At 35.3% G+C, this 19,589-nt stretch overlaps 1 long non-coding RNA gene across 2 annotated transcripts; it reads left to right on the forward strand.

Moving 5' to 3' along the window:
* Positions 1-1,288: 1,288 nt before the first annotated feature.
* LOC138136907 (uncharacterized) lies at positions 1,289-5,587 on the forward strand. 2 transcript variants are annotated; one of them, XR_011161491.1, is made up of 4 exons: positions 1,290-4,595; positions 4,651-4,720; positions 4,771-5,154; positions 5,205-5,587. It is a non-coding gene; the product is annotated as an uncharacterized lncRNA (long non-coding RNA). The 2 variants fall into 2 exon arrangements; XR_011161490.1 differs by having other exon boundaries at positions 1,289-4,720.
* Positions 5,588-19,589: the final 14,002 nt, after the last annotated feature.

Here is a 19,589-nt window from a genome sequence, read left to right on the forward strand (position 1 = left end):
TCTTCGATGGGAATTTGAAAACGCTAACGTAGGAAGACTTGCTTGAAGCATAATTTTACTTGCAATTGGGTACGCAACATTTGTGTGGCATGTTTATTTTTCAACTACTGAAATTAATTGCACAATTAATTGTCTTGTCAAAATGATTTTTGAATGAACCGGCTTTGTGTGGAAGTGCCAATATTTTTTAAACTCAGGATGCTATGGAATGGCCCACTAAGAAATTTGACAACACAGCCAGTGTCCTGGCCTGTTAAAATAGAGACCGCCTTGACTATGGCGGACAATAAATTTAGGCCGGCAAATTTCTGACATTTCAAAAAAGTCAATGCAAGCGACCATTTATTGTCATTATGACTGATGTGTCAGTTTGTCAAACTGAAGGTTTTCAAGCTGTTTGGCGTTTCCTTCGCCCTTTTCGTAACTTACAGATCATGACGCACTAGCATAACTGATTTGTAGTAGAATAGCACTTCTCTCTGGTGCGCGCTTTTTTTCCCAATTTTAATTTTGATTATCGCTGTCACGATGACAAGAATGACAAAAATCGAAAATGGTGTTAGTTGAACATAATGCCAGCTTCACATTTTGATGTTAGGGTTTTAAACACCGTTCACGTTGGATTAAGCATTGCTAAATCGCATTATGTTGGTTAGCTGCATGTCACTATTTACAAAACATAATTACAGAGCCAAAAAATTAAATTATTTGACCTTGAAATGTTCAACTCAACGTGTACAAGGTGTTCTTCTATTACCTTTAATGTACGGGGTGATCAAGAAGGACTGTTTAAGTTGGTAACACTGGATCGTATTTTAAATCGTATAACAGGAGTAACTTCCGGTTGTTGGTGGCTTATCGTTGTTAATGCTATACCTATATCAGATATTTGTCAAATAAACCAACAAAACATATCCAGTTGCAGTGTTATAAATAACCGAATTAAAAAAATTTCTTAATTGTACTGCCAACATAAACAGTCCTTCTTGATCACCCGGTATAATAATTCTTGCATGTAAGTAACAATAAAATTTGATGTATTCATTAGGACTTACAATTTCAGAATTAACATCTTGAATGGCCATATCTTGAGTGATTTCTCTTTCTGTAATATCTGGTACCCCTGCAATCATTATTTTTGCTTTAAGGTTTTTGCACCACTCCCTGTTCCTACATTTTCTTCATGAAGCAAACAAGCTTTTTTTCGAGTGTTAACTTTGAATTCATTTAAAGCCTGCTCAGAAAAATATAACTGTTAAAGTTTTTGTACTCGTATTTAGGTATGACCTGTCCCCATTTATTTTAGCTACTCAGATCTTTCCACTGGGTCACATTTTTTTTTAACTTCTTCCAGTTTGTTAGCTCACTTGCAAACTTTTCCCACCCGTTAGTAACCTTTTCCAACTCCGAGGGTTTCAGCTTATTCGGTTGCAGTAAAAACTTATTGTTTTCCAAATGAGTCACCAAAATAGATATTTGTATAGCAAGGCTGTGAAATCCTACTTTGACGAACCGAGAGAAAAATTGTCGTCAAGGCCGCTTTGCGGCCGAGACAAGACAATCTCGAGGTCGTCAAAGGATTTCGTAGCCAAGGTGTACACAACATTTTGTGTGCAACCCGAAAATTTGTAATTATAAAATGAACAAGTAAAATTTCCTTCACTGTCAATAAAAATAAAGTCGGCCTACATGTCGCCATGTCGCTATGGAAACGACATAAATAAAACAATTTATTTTGAGAAAAATTGGAAAAATGTCGCAAGAAAATTACAACGTTTTTGTTCCGTCTACTTCTCCGGAGTTAAAAAATATTGCAGATTGTGCAGTGTCCAATTTAATACCAGAAAAGTCCAAACGGCAGTACGATAAGTGTTACAATGACTTTAAAGAGTGGTGTAATAAAAATAATGTGAAAACGGTGTCGGAGAAACACAAGAGCTTATATTAATAACATAATTACATAAACATTTTTGTTTTATAATACAAAAATTTCCGATAATATTGCGGAATCTGGAAAAGTGCCCCGAATGCTTGCAGCGTTTCCACGTTGAATGGCAAGGGAAATCCTCTCGAAAAGGAATTTCTTTGATTTTGAATCGCCTGATTCCGCGATAAGTCGGTTTCCGATGACATTAATGAAATCGATGGCTTCTTTGCACCAAGGGAATGTTGTTTTGGCTTATTTAATGGAAAAATCAAAAACTGAAAAGTTCAACTTTACGGAGCACATATTCAATGTTGAAGCTCACGCTGAACATACGGGATGGCATTCGTGTTACGAAGTTTCTGAAATTGGTACTGTAACCTTTCGACTTCCTTTACTTTTCCTCGATGATTTTTTTTTCTCCCTCGTTTGGTGTATTGTTGGTTGCCGCATTCCCTCAGATGAAATTTTGCGGAAAAATACGAAACAAAAACAATGAGAAAGAAATATTTATGGATCCTACGTTGTGTATTATTTTCCATTTTTCTTTAATTAGGCTCTAATGAGAGGCCGTACCTTTGGACGGTTTTCAAAGATGAAATTAAAACGATTGCGCACACTTCACTTAAATTTTATTTAACAAATAATCGAGTATGGTGGCGTTTGGTCCCAACAAATGATAGAAATAAATAAATGACTTTAATAACAGAAGTTGGCGGAAATTTGACCCAATGAGATTTGACTCGCGGCCCTCGAATTGAGATCTGACTCATGAATAAATGAGTAAGCTGGGCAAATATAGGAGTTTATGGCGCGAACAGCATTATACGAGTTGGAGATGGGAACTATGTGATCCGATTTAGATTTCAATTACCCCAATTAAATTGAACCCGACGCGATGCCCTGGAATCTCATAGATCACCCCGGTCTACTCCGGTGGTCGAAAATAAAAGGGACAAAAGGGTTCTAACAGGGCCAAAGGGTACCTCTCTTCACGTGTCAGCTGGCCTAGTTTGGTCACTGTCCCGTTTACGGGTGACATGGCGGTTTGTGCACTTATGCCGGACCACAGCTAATTGAGTGCGACGGACACTGGCGGTAGCTTCCCGAACTCGAGAATCCAAGACATAAATAATGAATGGAAATGTTTTATAATGATTGCATAATGGTTCCCCTTGACAAGAGCACGTTTCCCCAATCGGTAAATGCAAGAAGATCACATACTTCGCTATAAGGAATTTAATTCAAGATTCTAAAGAGTCACGTGGTCATCAAAAGCTCCAAGAAAATAATATCATCTTTACGTTAGAACGATAAAGAACTAAATGCTGTTGGGCTAATTAAATCGCGGCTAAAAATAATGTACAAAAATTAGAGGAATAATTTACCTTGTAAATGTAAAGAACGTGGTCACAAAATGGCTGCTGGAAGTACTGAACGTACCTCCGGCTACTTTGGAGATCAAACCCCGAGTGAATCAAAAAGCCCCTGTTTCCCGTCCCGCAATCGGTTTTATCATTTCTGGCGCACCCCACTTTCGCAACCCCTACTTGACCAACGTGACCAATCAGCTCGGTTCTACTTTACGCCGATCGCGACGCCTTTTCGAAATCTCTAAAACTTTTGAAATTACAGTTTCCGTTTTTCCACCATTATTTTAAATGTTTAAATTTAGACTTTTGTTAGGACCAGACTGTATATACATAATTTGTTGTTGAATTAGAACTCTGAAAAGAACACTAAATTACTGACTCTATACAATAATAAAAATCAGCATCAAGAAACAAACACAATTAAAATGGGACAAACCGAATTAACAGGAACACTGAATTACCGACTCTATACAATAATAAAAATCAGCACCAAGAATTAAACAGAATTTAAATGAAACAAATATAATTAAAATGCAACAAACATAATTAAAATAAAACAAACACAATTAAAATGAAACAAACATAATTAAAATGAAACAAATTAACCTTATTTTGAAACCTAAATTGGGCTTGAAACGCTGTTACGCAAGTGCCATTTCATGCAACTAAGTTCCGTTGTTCTGCTACTTCTAAAAATTGTTCTACATTGGTTTGATTCCCCAAAACCGTTCTAATTAATGATTACTTCGTAAATTTCATTCTCTCTCTCTCACTCACACGTCTGATTTCTACGACTACCTGGCTTTACCGTTACCCGGTCCTCTGTGTTTTCTACCGACTCCCTTTCTACTTTGCTTTGTTACTTTTCTAACTAAAAGTGCAAACGATTCTAGTTCTTTTCTACGATAAAGCGCTCTGTTTTTAATTTGCAATTCTCGCCCTTTAATTACAAATATGCCACAAATTTGAGAATGCTAAAAAAAGTAAATTAACCTAATGAACATTAATTTTGTTGTTCTCTCAATTTGAAACCTGCTAACATCAAATTCATTAATTCAATTATCCCCTGATTTTAACTGGACCACCCAAATTGTCGAACATGTAATTACAATAAATTTATTGCAACGCTTCCTTTCCCCTGAACACTTGTTCCCCTTGGGCTATGTTTTGCTCCGGACGCGTACCTGCATTTTTCAAAGAAAGGTTGGCAGATTTCACTTGAGGAGTGTGGTGCCACTCTTGTGAACAAAGCAACAATAAAATTTACAACTGACCAGCATTTCCGTCGCAAATGAACGGTATTTAAAATATTTCGTTGAAATTATTTTAAAAATTAAAATTCTTAATTTATAGAACCTATTCGGAGCGTTACAGTACCTTTTATGAAAAAAAGTCAGTTGGTTATCAGGCGAAAAAGTCTAAGGTATTGACACGAGACCAGATCAATTTGCTGTATAATCTGCCCTTTTTTAGGTCATTTTAATCATGGGAATATCAGGAGCCATGCGAAGAGACGAACTAACCAAAATGTCTATCCATAACATCAAGGATGAACATTTTGTATTAATAGTAGCCGTTCCTGACACAAAAACTGGCATAAAACGAACTTTTACTGTCACCAATCCAGAATTTGTAAAATTATACCGCAAATATGCAGCTCTTGTTCCGTGTACTCATCCAGAGTTAAAAAAATATTATAAATTGTGCAGTGTCGCATTTGAAACCTGAAAAATCGAAACAACAATATAAAAAATGTTACAGTGACTTTGAGACTGATGTAACAAGAAGAATGTGAAAACCGTGTCGGATAATGTTGCATTGGCTTACCTATTTACTGGAATTTATTTATTGTGGCAGGTAAATGTTAAATTCTGTTATGATAAGTTGTATCATTTGCTCGCTTTTAGGTTATTTTAATCGTGGAAACATCAGATGCCGTGCAAAGAGACAAATAAACCAAAATGTCTGTTGATGCCATTCAGGATATGTTACTAGTTACTAGATATTTCCCTTTTTGACCGGTGAAAAATTAACCTAATTAATACGTGTCTGTTCTAGATCGACAATGGGGATCTTTTTACCGACTCGTCATTCATGAAGCGACCACTCCATTTGAAATTGGCGGGAACTTCAAACCGGATGAAAATTCTGTACTAATAGCGGCCGTTCCTGACACAAAAACTGGCATAAATCAAACTTTAACTGTACCTAATCCAGATTTTGTAAGATCACACCGCAAATATAGAGATAGATATGTAGTAATTGTGATAATAAATAAATATTGAAATGACTTTTACTTTTACGGCCGTCGTCAAGGCAACGGCTGCGAAATTCAATTTCGCGGCCTGCTCTAGGCACGCGAAGTGCTCATTTCGCGTACGGTTGCACACAAACGTTTTTTGAGTTTTACTCATTCGATTCAAACGAGGCATTTTAATTTGGTTTTCTTGTTTGATGTTATGTGTAAGCACGAAAAAATGACGAATCGTAGATGTTTGTGTGTTTGAACCTATTGTGGTCGGCATTTTGACTATTTTTAGGAAGATATCGGATCATTTTAGCCAGGGGGGTGAAACCAGCATAGGCAAGGTGGCAACGCAAAAAGTGTGGGTGCCTCCCCCGGGGCGGAACGCAAGAGGGAGAATTTTGAATAGAACCGCGCAGGCAAATGTCATTCTTGTCATCTTGTGTTCTTGTGAGTTTGCGACGTTTTCGCGCATTCCTGTGTGATTCTTGGGTTATGGCTATTTGGCAAATTTTCTTGCGCCAAGTTAATGATTTTTTTTTTTAAATTTAATTTCAGATTTTATGTGTTTCTGCAGGGTCGTGCAGCAAGGGCACATCATTATTCAAGATACGTAGAAAGTTTTTTTTTTCTATTTTGCGTTTAGAATTAGTATCTATATTAAAAGACAAGTTTCATAAGACCAGTCTTGAAGCACGAATTCAAGATTAAAAAACGAGTGGCGTAGCCACGAGTTATTTTAAAGAATGAGTGCTTCAAGGTCTTATGAAATGAGTTTTTTATACTATTTTTTGTAATTTGCCCTTTTTAAGTCGATTTTAAACAAAAATGTTTACTTTCCTCGATTTAGGGATTTTTGTGGCGGTTGGTAATGTCTTAATTTTAAAAGTAAAAATTTGATCAAGTCTTCAAAGTCGCCTTTTGTTTTATCCAAATTCTGTCACAAAACACGAATATGGAAGATAATCTTTCATGTAGGTACGCCTGCTGAAATACGTGAAATTGCCAAAAATACGGTCGCGAATTTGTTGCCTGATAAATCCTGATAAATAATTCTTTGCACATTTTGTAATTTAAACTGACACGCATGACGGATCAAACTATGCCAACCTAAAAAATTTCGTAAAATGTTCCGTGAAATAATGACTATAAGGACATCCCAGATGATGACGTCGCGTTCGTTAATATGTCTATTAGAGAATCAAAATGGAGGCAAATTACGAAAAAGTCTATTCTAGCACCCAAATGACGTCATTTGAGTGCTTTAATAGGTCGTTGACGTGTTAGAATAGCCTAGTAAAATTTACCTACTGTTTTGATGTTGGTAGCGTGAAGTGTCAATTGACAGACGTCAAAAAATAAATCTCGCAGAGAACAAAGCACATTAATAAATAACAATGAACAAAACGTTTAATTTTCATTCCGGCAGTAGATTTTCTAACGTCTTTTGTGCAATTTGCCTAATTTGCGGCGGCGTTAGTGACAAACTTTCTTCAGCATTCATTTTCAAACATCAAATGCGAAAATAAAAAAAATCTGACGTTTAAAATTAATTTTTTTCACAGCTGGCCAAAATTTTGCCACAAAAAATGTCACCAACCACCGCAAAATTCCCTAGATACATTTAAATTTTTTATTTTTTTAAAGTCATAGCCTCCTTTAATTATAAATTTAACTAATCTCACTGTAGTTGACCGATAAAAAAAGACGTTTATTAGAAAAGAAAACTATAGTATAATTCAGAATAAGTGGCATCGCGGTAGGCGTTGATTCTCTAAAGTGAGCGTTATGTTATGTCAAAAAATTTAGTAAACATGTGAAACCGTCATTACTTTATTCTGAGGTTATGCGTTACATAATTTTGACATGGTTTTCACCCACAGCAGAGATAACCCCCAGACAAATAATACACTTTTCATAAATGAAACAAGGACATTCCAAATACTTATAACAAGAAAATAAACACAAAACGATTCCAATGATAATATCAAGGCCAAATTAAAAGTCTGCCGCGATGCCACTTATTCTGAATTATAATATAACTGTGTAGGTTTTTGTACTTTTGTACAAGGTGTTATTGAAAGTTGTACAGATATTTTAACCACGAGCTACTGGCTTCATGTAGAACTCGGAAAAAATATCTAAAAAATTCTATGTCAAAAAATAAAATGACATTTATTTTTTGAGCTACAATTTTTTTTAATTGCTTTTAGTCTTCTACGTTCTCCTACAACCTCGTGGGTAAAATTTCGGCACATTTTAAAAATACACCCTGTATATCATGTTTTATAAAATGTACGCCAATGCGAAGTAACCTATAGGAAATATGCTTTTCCGACGACCACTATGAAAAATGCGTAAATTCGCACAAATAACTATTACATACTGAAAGTTGGCTATTGCATGCAAATAGCGAACCCGTGTGCAATGAAACTAGTTAGCCAATCAGATGCTTTCTAGCCTGTGCGCAATGAAATGATTGCACACAGTTGTAGTAACCATGGCCACCAATGTATGTTTTGTCCGCAGCTCTGTCATTGCCATCTAGAACACAAAGCCTTAAGGCAGCAATTGTTTTTGATCGTGACGTCACAGTAAAGGCTTCATCGAAAAATGCATTAAACCTCCAGAATTCAATAAAAACAGTAAAATTTTTGGTTAGCACTCTACTTTTTAGTAGAACGATGTGTTTAGGCTTTACAATTACTGCCTCGTGGAGTAAAATGCCATTAATGATGCGAAAATTGTCATTTACAAGTGAGGTTAAGGCTAATCGGGATGACCAAGTGTGCGAGAGAGATAAAGATATCGGAAAAGTATTTAGCGTTTTTTAAAGAAACGGTATGACCGATTTTCAATTTTTAAACTGCAAGTGTCCTAAAATATTACTTCAAAATGCTGCAACGTTTTACTTTTTTTATTTTTGATTCCATTCAAAAAAAATTTTTTTTTCTTCGTTATTAAAAAAAAAATTAAAAATCTGCTCAACGGCGCATGTGGGGGCCAACTTCTTAATGGCAAATCTTTTTTTATTTTTAAATTTTGACAAAAAATAACGCCCGAAACAGAAATATACGTTTTTCTTTGACAATCACATACCGACAATATTAAGTGTACAATAAAGATAAGATTGCACTCTTGCATAGGAAAAAAAAAGTGGAAATACAGGGTCATTATAAATGATTGTAGCCGAAGCAAGCCATTCCTATTATATGTTATGAAATTTTTGCCGCTTCACTGTGAACTGTCAATTTTTGTCACTCTCAGTGTTATTTTTTAGGTGAAAAGTGGTGAAGAGAATTTTATTTATTTATTTTTTTTTAAATTAACGATTGAGTTGTTTTGCAACAAATTTTACTCTTGTGTGTAAACAGTGTGTTTTCACTTATTCAAACCATTTTGATCATTTTTTATATGATAATTTATGTGATAATTACTGTAAAAATGATGAATAAAATGTTACTTGAATAATACACTGCGCCGCAAAATTAACGCATAATTTCAAAACTCGTGTTTTTGAGCCAAATTTATTTCCAGTTACAACATTTCGAACTGTAAAGTATTAAAGAAGTAGATTTATAAAAGTAAACATTACAATAATCAGAACACAACAAAGAAATCAAGAAAAAAAAATCAAATTCGGAGAAAACAAAGAAATTTAACATTTAATAGTGCGTGTTGGCACACCGTGCCTTTATTACAGCTGCACAACATTGTCTCATGTTTAAAATGAGTTTTTGTATAACTCTTTGCTTAATTTCTTCTCAAACTTGAGTTAGACCCAAAGACAGCTGATGAAGAGTTGTTGGTGGATTTGGTAATCTTCTAAATCGTTTATCTGTAGGATCCCACAATTACTCGATGAGGTTTAGATCTGAACTCCTTGCTGGCCATTGCATTTGCCCAATTTCGACCTCACGGAAATAATGCTGCACTATTCCGGCAACGTCCAGTCCATTATCATGCATAAAAATAAAGTCATCCCAATAAATGGTCGCAATGGGACAATATGAGGTTCCAGAATATTGGTAATATACGTCGCCGCATTTTGGTTTCCTCTTTCTAGCACCACCAACTCTGTGCGAGCGTCGAAATTGACACCTGCTCAAACCATAACGGAACCTGTTCCAAAATTGACTTTCGGGATAATGTTACATTGAGCATATCGCTCTCCTGAGCATCGGTTCACCCTGACACGTCTGTCACTTTGATCCAGGCAAAATCTGGACTCGTCAGAGAACATTACTAACCTCCATTGATCCAATTCCCAATCAACGTGATTTTGGGTAAACAGCAATCGTACTCTTCGGTGAGCCGCTGTTAACTGTGGGCCCCTTGTTGGTATCCTGGGCCTTAAATCGTGTTCAGCAAGTCTTCTTCTAACAGTATTTGCACTAATTTGGAATTGATATCTTCCTAAAGTCATAACTTGCAAAGCTGGAGCAGTCAGAGTCCTGTGTCTCAACGACTGTAAAAGCAGAAAACGATCCCGTTGAGCTGTTGTTGTTCGTCTGCGTCCTTGTCCAGGTCTTCTAGAGTATTCTCCTGTCTCGTGAAAACGACGCAAAACTCTAGATACCGTTGACTGGTGCAGATCAAGACCATTTGCAATATCTTGTTGATTAATACCGTCTTCGGCTAGTACAACAATTTGTGCACATTGTTCGGCTGTTGTATGTCAACTTAAACGTTCGTAGGGATTCATTTTCGAAATTTATGACTGAAGGAACCAAAACTTCTTACTAACCGTCTCTCACATCCACAATCAAAATGCTTTACGAAATCGACCAATAACACTAATACAAACTTTTCATAATAAACAACTTTAGAAGTTATCAACATGGCGATTTTTGCTACTAAACAAAAGAAATACGATAAAATAAGAGATTCAGCATAAGAAAATCGCAGAAGAAGTAAAATACAAAAAACTACCGTTCATTTTTACTTTATGCGATAATTTTGCGGCGCAGTGTATGTGTGAGCGTATTTTATGACTCTATAAGATACGTTGCTATTGACGACGTGTCTTATAGAGAAAAACGTATTTTATGGGAAACATAAGGTGTGAGCTCATATGTGTGAGAAAAAGTGGATGATGACACATAAATGACCCTGGTCCGAGGAATATGAACACTTTATAGTTTTTAGTATCGATATGTTTTGCATGCGTGGCAAAAAGTGTGAGACGTAATCAGGTGGAGGGTAGAGAAGTCAGTCGATTTAGAGTTGTCGAACGATTTGTACGTTGTGTGAATAAACGCTAGTTTTGGAAATTTAGGCAGTATTTCTTACATATGCACCATAGAAACAGTATAAGAGATTAGTGTTAGAAAAAAAAATTTAATTCTGGATTTAGGGAACACATTGGTAGTTGAAGTTCAAAAAGGTATATTATTATACTCATGTCACATCGTAAGGAAATTCCTTAACATTGACACAGAACATAATACACAACAAAGTCAAAATGCGGAGGCGAGACGCCGGTAATGTTGATAAGCACTGCACTATTACTTGATAGTAATAATTACAATTAATGTAACAAATTTAATTTTTTAATTTCCGAATAATGTATGTACTCCAGCAAAATTGCCGTGCCGCCGGGTGGTGGAGGGTTAAGGAAATTAATTCATTTTTTGTAGTGGGGCACTGTTCTATTAAGAAAATGCTGGTGATAAAGGCGAATAGCTGGCTGTGTATTCTTGCCACACTCAAAATACGCTTGTAGCATGTTGGTCATTTCATTTTTACTCAAAGTTATGACAAATGCAATTTTTTACAGTCTAATAACTTGTCAAATTACTTGCGTAACAACTGCTCCAGCTGACAGGTTGCACAAAGTAACTAGATTTAAAAAAAAAGACCGAAGAAAAAAGCGCTATAGCCGGGAAAGCGCTATTACCGGGAAAACCTTGCCGGGCCCTTTTTTACAAAATCGGAGCACTTATCGGAATGTTAGAGCTCCTGACCTGCGTGAACCAATTTTTTAGTTTCCACCTCTTCATATTACGCATATTGTATTTTTTTCCGGCTGGTTCCTTCATGGACCGAAACAAATTCACTTCTTTTTTTTAATATCGTACGTAAAATTGATGCATTTATATTCTTGGATGTAGCAACGTCATCATCTGCGATGTCCTTATAGCCATTAATTCACGGAACATTTTACGAAAATTTTTAAGTTGGTAAAGCTTGATGTAGAATTATCTTGTCATGCATGTCAGTTTAAATTACAAAATGTGTCAAAAATTATTTATCAGGCAGCAAATTCGCGACCGTATTTTTGACAATTTCACGTATTTCAGCGGGCGACGTAGGTACTATGGCGGACAAATTCCAAAAAATAGTATAAAAAAACTCGTTTCATAAGACCTTGAAGCACTCTTTCTTTAAAATAACTCGTGGGTACGCCACTCGTTTTTTAATTTTGAATTCGTGCTTCAAGACTGGTCTTATGAAACTTGTCTTTTAATTTGTATATTATTATTTAACGAGTTCATGTGTAAAAGGCCCAGGAGTGCCAAAAAAAGCCAAATTTACAGAAGAACGAGTTGAATACAAGGTTTTTTTGTTCGACGAGCCTCTTAAAGGCTCCAAATCGCCTAAAATCATTAAAATTAACTTGACGTTTCGTTTTGACAAGTTGTGATATTTATCGAAATCCGTTCACACAGGAGAAAATTCTCAAATTCTGACAGTGTCAGTGACATAGTACTATGGCGGCCAAAAAATTTCGTCCGTCATTTTTCCGTCATTTCAAAAAAATCGGTGTAGTCCATTCCTTATTGTCATTATGATTGATGTTTTTACTTGTCACTTTTGAAAGTCAAGCAAAATCCCATCGGTATCAAATTTTAATAAAATTAAAATAGTAACTCACTAACTCTTGCACAAAGAGGAATGTCCCAAGCTGAGATTTCGATGGACCTTCGTATACCTAAAAGTACAATTTCGTCCATTCTTCAGAAATGGAGGCAAAATGAAACTATTGAAAGACGCCAATAGATTACGCAATAGCCCTTTTATGACGGCTGTTGAAGCGGTAAATACAAGCAAATACAACGGAAAGGAGCGGTCGATTTTCGGCAAACATATGGGCATGGATTTCAGTAGATAGCAGTCCTGATTTGAACCCTAAAGAAAACATGTAGGGACTTTTGGTTCGTAATTTGCAACAACGACAAGTGATTCGGAATAGGGCAGAACTTTTGACTGCGATTACTAATGCATGGCAATCATTACCCAGGAATTATCACAGAGATTTATGCCTCTTCATGTCGCGTCGTGTAAGGCGAGTTATTGATGCCAATGGAGCGATGACCAAGTATTGATTTTAAACTTCATTCATTTTATCTTTTGATTTAGCTAAGTACTTAAACAAAAATAAATGTTTCATTTCCTTGTCTTTGCCTTAATGTTTTTCGTTTGATTTTTTTAAAACTACGGCATACTCGTATAATTTCCACGGTTCTCTGTTTGGTGCTTTAATCCAAAAATAGCCGCAAGTCTGCCTCTAGTGCCACTAGCGGTCGTGTGGTAATTCTGTAAGAGTAGAACTTGTCCTTTGTATTCACAAAATTTGAACTGATGGACTGAATGACAGATTGTCAAAATGACAATAACGATAAAAAAGTGAGGTTATTGGTGCTTAAGGGTAGTTTACACTTTATGTCAGGGCCTTGAAAGTGACGGACGAAATTTTTTGGCCGCAATAGTACATTACTTTACTACATTACAGTAAAATGAGCTTTTTTCCTAAAAAATAACCTTTTTTTCGTGAATTCTCTAATTATCCGAACTAGAGGTCGCCCAGCGGTCGAAATTCGACCGTTTTCATTAAATTTTTAAGTTTGAATGTTACTGAGATTTTTTTTTATCAAAAATATACCTCTATAATTATCGCATATAATTTTTTTGATTTTTTTTTATTACGTCAGCTGCGAGCGTTTACAAATACTTACATTATGCACTGATTTTCGAGTTATTTGAAAAATACGAACGATAGGAAAAATGAGATATAGTTTGCCTATGCAATAAAGATTTAATACAAAAAATGGAAAATGAAACACGTGTTTCGTATTTTTTATACCTATATTATTTATTGAAACAAAAAAAAAAACCAGGCGGTTAAAAAAATAAAATGTCCATTGAACTTAAAATAAAATTTCATCGTTTGCTAAATGCCCTTGGCAGTTATATTCGGAAGTATAAAATCTCAAACCATTGAATGATCGAACTCTACTTGCTGCGACGTACAATTGAAAACTGGCTGCCTCAATAAAATTGCAGTTTTTTCGAATGTTTGTTTTTGAGACTTATTTATTGTCATCGCAAATGCAGCTATAATTGGAAATTAACTTTTTTGAAAATTAAATGGTAAAATAGTACCTGAATACGTTAAATTCTCTTATTGCGTTCGGTTCCAGTTAAATCTTCGGAATCAATAGCATTGCGATGCATAAACTTGATGCGTATTCTTGTTCCATAGACTAATGCTTCCTTTGCATTTAAGTTTCTGATAAGTAAAACGTGCAATTAACTTTCAATACTTACTTATGTGGTGGCAAACCACTGATAGTCAAAGAATTTTGTATTTCACTCCGAAGAGTGTTTTTATGAATAATCTAAATAAACGCCCTCTAGGAGTGGATTTCACTGCGGGGGGATTAAATCAATTACAAATCATCCAATCCGCATTCGCTCCAAATTCACTCCGCATTTACTCCGCTAATTTTTTACAGTGTAAACGTAAACAATGAATGTTTTGATATTTGTAACACACAGGTGTCCCCGAAAAAGAAAATGAGTCCATAACTCCTTTATTTATCAGAGGATTTTAATTATTTATACACCAAATTAAATAGCTCTAAATAGGCTACTAAAGGCCCTAATAAATTCACATATTGGTCCAAGGGCTTCAGGACTAAACTGTCAAAATATTTTTTTTCAAATGCGAACACATAATTTTTTTTAACACTTCTGATAGAGATTTTTATTCTAAAAAAAACAGTTTATCACAAATGTACACTTACCTACCCAAAATACAAAAAAAAGTTAAAAAATGCTACTATCGTTGATGCTTAAACTACGCACTGTACGTGCAATCCCAAATGTTATTACATATTTGTCATTTGTTTTTCCAATTAACTTAATTTGGGTAATTTATTACATTGTAACGTAATGAATTTTGACTAAAAAAAGTATGTGTCCGTATTAAAAAAAAAAAATTTTTTGACAGTTTAACCTTGAAGCACTTCGGGTTTTACGTGAATTTAGTACGCCATTTTGTAGCTTATTCAGAACCATTTAATTTGGTGTATAGATAATTAAAATCCTCCGATAAATAAGGGAGCTATGGATTTGTCTCTTTTTTTGGGGACGCCCTGTATATTATACATAAATTTTATCTTTCTGCACTCCTTCTCCACATAAACTTTAACTATGCCAAATCTCACACTCCTCCGTCCGCGCAATTTACTTAAAAAGGGGTACAAAGGTTTTCCTTCACTTATTAATATATAGATATTTGATTATCCGAATAGGGTCCCCTCCCAATTGATTTGCATAATCGGAGTTCTACTCTACTGTATTTGCGTTGGGAGCGAAAGTGCAACATATAAAAATTAGGTTGGTAAAAAATACACTCGTAGTTAGTAGTTAGTGAACTATTTCAGTGTATTTTGTTGTCGTAAATGAAAGTTTTTTTTTTGGTCAACTTTAATTGTAATTGTTGATATCAGTCGTGCAGATTTTAGAAATGAACAAAAAATATTGTTGGAAAATTTTTGTTGTGGTAAAATTTCAAACAATTATATCTATTCCATAAATATTTCAGTTCAGAATACTACAATACTACATAATAAAATAAGGACGAAGAAATAAAATGAAAGGATCACATCAATTCAGAATTGTAATACAGACGAGAATTAATTTGTTACTGCAGCTTTAATAATTTTTAGAAAAACTTATCGCTCTTGTATAGTAACATTTCATTTCCACGCAACAAGGTGCCTTAGATAATAATCTATACGGAATTTTATATTTGCATTTTACAGACACAAGTTCATAGAAAATTTATCTAAGTACAGTCGCGAGCAATAAATTTCGGTCGTCAAGGTCATTCTTTGAGGCAATCTAAAATGCTCCATTGTAAAACAGTCGTAAATAACATAACCTATCATCATGTTGTATGACATTAATTGTCATTTTTTTTCTCAATTTTTGACACTGTTAACGTGGACATAATTAGGCAGGGAAATTTTTTAAATTTGTGACAATCTAACCAAATTTTGAAATGACATTGACGACCAAAATTTATTGCTCGCGACAGTGCATATTTGGCAATAATGAAGTCATATAACCTCTAACTATAAAATAATCCTATTTGATTTAATAATAGTATAATATGGCAAAAATTTTATCTTAAAACCCTAATGATGTCAACAACCTGAATTGTAAATTTAAAAAGAGTCAAGCGGAATTTTTATTGTCTAGATTGCGATCCAAATCGGGTCTAATTAAAATATGTACTCGTACCTACATATTAAAGGCGGGTACAGATCAAGCGCGCCGATCCGCGCCGTGCCGTGCAAAACGTTTGCAAACGTAGACTTGTAATAAAGTGTAAAGGGACGGTCACGTGATCTGCGCCCAAAACCAATCTGTGTGGTCGAGTCCATTCGTCGGAAAATAGGGGAGATTTGTCAGAGAGTTGTTTACATGTTTATGCAGTGCAATTTTATTTATACCACTTTGCTTTATACGCTTACCAAGTTCACCCAAGGCTTCAAATCTGTCTTCACAAGCTAACTGAAGATAACTTTACAGTGTTTTGGTAAGTACAAAAAAATAATAGGAAAATTAATTTTATAACCTCACTTTCAATAGCAATTGACTTGTAAATGAAATAAAATAAAAACTTAACTAACACCATCGGAATTTTGTAGGTTTTGTTTGGAATGGCTTCGCATCAAACTTTTGGCCAGCGTGGGAAAATTTTACAGTCAAGCTCGCGAAATTATAGCCAGCGTTATCGCATTTATGAAACACGAATCAGTGTGTTAGAAACAATCAGGAGTTATAAAATTTAATAAAAAGTTGATTTTACGTGTAATACTTTTATCCACAATTCTGCATGCATAAATTACATTAGTATTATAAAATAATAATGCTAGACTTCGCCTCCAAATCTGGCAAAAATTCCCTATTCATTATTATGGATTATATCATAAACTGCTTAAAACGTTTTATTCTACGGTGAAAATTTCCCATGATGCGCCACTGTCGTGATTCCCAGTGATTCTCATTTTCTCTACGCCACTGACGTATTAAAGGCCGCGCAAGCTAAGCTCCGCCCCAGGTCCTTTACAGTTTAATACGATTCTAACAAAATTCATGTATGTTTGAAGAACTGTCCGGACTGACCAAATGCGTGGATGTTTGGCTGTGTTCGGAGAGGTTCCGAGTTTCGTACGTTTGTTTCATTCGAAAATACCGTCTTCCATTTTAGCTAAATTGGAGATATCTAGACAGCTGTTTGCGTTCGCTCTTGACGAATTCACCGACAAACATAAAAAATCCGTCCAAATCGAACGCGCACGAACAAGCAGATTTCTTTGATGTACCGACATCAGGCGGATAATGTTTGCGAATGCTTGTTCGTGCGCGTTGTTGCGCGTTTGTGCTCGGTAACCCGTCCAAACTGACCGCGCCTGCAACGTTCGCGAACATTTTGCATGGCACGGCGCGGATTGGCCCGCTTGATCTGTACCCGCCTATAGGAGTATAGAATGATTGCTCTAAAATCATTTAATCGGCGAATTAGGGACCAAATCCCAACTTTTTTGCACTAAATTCATCAGGAGGACGAGATGAATCCAACGAACCGAAAATCATCACCATCAGCTTCAATGAGATCCCGTGCAAATTGAAATTGACTTGGACAGGTCTAAAATTCAAACATTTCTGACTGTCCAGTGTGAACTAATCCAGACCATTTTGCATTTAAATTGAAAATTCATCATCCTAGCTACCTTAGTTAGTGAGTTATGGTCATTTGAAGTTTTTTGAAAATAAAAAAAAAACTAGGGAATTTTTGGATTTAATATCTATTCACTTTGATTGTGACCACAACGAAAAACATAGTAGGCGCTGTTTAGCTGTGTGCTGCATACGTTTTACACTAAATATTTGTGTGGTGTGAACATGATGTGAAAATGCCAGAATTGTCAAAACTTGACCATGGTATTAAAGCAATGATTTTAATGTAAACTCGGTACAGGTTGCAAAGACACACTTGTCATTTGCAACAGCATTTTTTTCATATTTCTGAACCAAATAAAGGCACAAAGGGACCAGAAAATCATAGTTTGGGTTGAATATTTTCCAAATAAGTACAGTTTTAAAGTAATTTCAAATGCCTAATGCCATAAAAGTGCTGTTGCAAATGCAAAGTGGTTTTTTGCAACTTGAGTCAACTTTATTATCAATATTAATAACGGAAATCAATATTTGAAGTAGGAGAAACTAAAAACGTCTGTCTGATTCTGTGATCACGTTTGTTGAAAAGTGGGGTTATATCCAGGTACAGATTATTTAACGTAAAAACTTCGAAATCACCTCATGCAATTCTCGATATTAATGAAGAACGAAGGAAATGGTCATTTGGCAGTAAGACAAACGCGAAAAATGCCTGAGGATTACCTACTAAAAGTAATCAGAACTTTCAATTAGCATTGATTAATACAAATATTTTCAGAGAAAAACTAATCAGACAGAAAGTTCAAAAAAATGATTTACAGGGGATGAAAGGGCAGAAGGTATCAAACTACAACGCTTACTAGCCAAAATGTACAACAAAAAAGCACAAATAGATTTAACTTTATTGGTGATGTTCGTCTTTGTGAGTTGTTTTCCCGTTAGCTTCAATAAATGTCTCGAAACAAGTCAATATTAACCATTTGGTCCCAATTTTGAGAAGACGACGTGGCATTTTCTTTTTGAATTCTAAAATTTTGTACCAAAACTCAATTTTATAGATATGCGCACAGTGTACGTCGAAAAACGTTTGCGCAAGTCGTTCTCCATTCTGTCTTCTGTGAGCGTGACGTTTCTGTCAAAATGGCGCCTCCGAGTGTTGCCAACTGCGACTGGATTTAATGTTATCTAAAATTCCCTATTCAATAACCTAGCAACTGAAAAGTTACCTACTAGGGAGTGGGAGTGGTCACAATCAAAATGAATAGATTATAGGTGAGAATTTTTTTCGGTACCCTATCCAAATCGGGCACTAAATTCATCCGGAGCAGGATGTGAATCCAACGAAACTAAAATCATCCTCATGGTTCAAATAATAAGCGAAATAGTGCACAGAAACGTATGGCATTAAGTATGACACCGTTGGATTCGTCCTTTTGAGACGTTTATTTTGGGCTACAGAAATGGTCCCTTAACTCTTTTAATTTTCAAGAAAATCTCAAAATAGGGAAAATTTAATTTTGTATTTATTTCAAAAGCGAATTTAATCGACCTCTTATTTTCCTTTCACCACCCGGCGGCACGGCAATTTTGCCGGGGTACATACACTATTTCGGATATTACTATCAAGTAATAGTGCAGTGCTATTTAACATAATTACCGGCGTCTCGCCTCCACATTTTGACTTTGTTGTGTTTTATTATGTTCTGTGTCAATGTTAAGGAACTTCTTCACTATATGACATGAGTATAATAATATACCTTTTTGAATTTAAAGATGGTTGTAGTTCCAAGCATAAGCGACATCTTGTGCAAAATAAAACGGACTTTAACAGTCTAATTTCAAAATTTTCTGATCGTCTTTAGGATGAAGTTGTCTAGTGGTGGTCCACGTGACAGAGCTCCATGAGAACATTCTTTAGAAGTAGCAATTATTGATCTTGTTGAGTGGAAAAAAAAACAAAAATAATGTTTTTTGCGATTTTTCCCGAAAGTACTAGGACCAAATAAATCTTCTTTGGATTGAAAAAAAACCGGCTTGAAAGGGGAATCCAACGGTGTACAATTCATTCCTC

The sequence above is a fragment of the Tenebrio molitor genome, chromosome 8, assembly GCF_963966145.1.
Source record: "Tenebrio molitor chromosome 8, icTenMoli1.1, whole genome shotgun sequence".
Taxonomy (NCBI): Eukaryota; Metazoa; Arthropoda; class Insecta; order Coleoptera; family Tenebrionidae; genus Tenebrio; species Tenebrio molitor.